We start from the raw sequence: 659 nt of genomic DNA, 5'->3' as shown, positions 1-659 counted from the left end.
TTGATCATATTGTTGTCATTTAGCCACGGTTTAGAGCGTGACTAAAATAGTAGAAACTGTGGCTATTCAAATGTCTCCACGGGTCACAAAATCGTGGCTAACAGGCCAAAAATCATGGCTAACTGAAAATGCGTCGCCCTTATTAGCCACGGATACCTATTCGTTGCTAACGCTTCATCGCCACGATTTTTTCCGTGGCTAATCACCGTGTTTCTGGTAGTGTTTATATATAAATAAGAGAAATACTAAAAAGTCATTAAAATTATTGTTTTTTGCTATTAGTTTGTTATCAATGTTTAAAGTATAGGTTAAAAGTATAACATGTTAAATTATTAGATTAAAAAAATTAAATTAATAGCTAAAAATGATGACGAAAAATAATAAATTTAAAATTATATAATTATTTAGTAGTAATTAATAAATATTAATAAAATAATTTTAAATGAATTATTTTTTATTATCTCTTAAATTTTATTGGAAATAAAAAAAATTACCAAGTTGTTAATTAATTTAATGCACGACAGTACTAGGTGATGGCTTTTCATGATTAATAGAAAAAGTACGAAGAACTAATGAAATATTTATATAATATATACAATAAAAATTTATAAAATATTAAAAATATAACCATTAATATTATTTTTTTCCATCATCAATCA

This window comes from Arachis duranensis, chromosome 9 (assembly GCF_000817695.3).
Source record: "Arachis duranensis cultivar V14167 chromosome 9, aradu.V14167.gnm2.J7QH, whole genome shotgun sequence".
Lineage (NCBI taxonomy): Eukaryota > Viridiplantae > Streptophyta > Magnoliopsida > Fabales > Fabaceae > Arachis > Arachis duranensis.
This window is presented reverse-complemented; position numbering follows the sequence as displayed.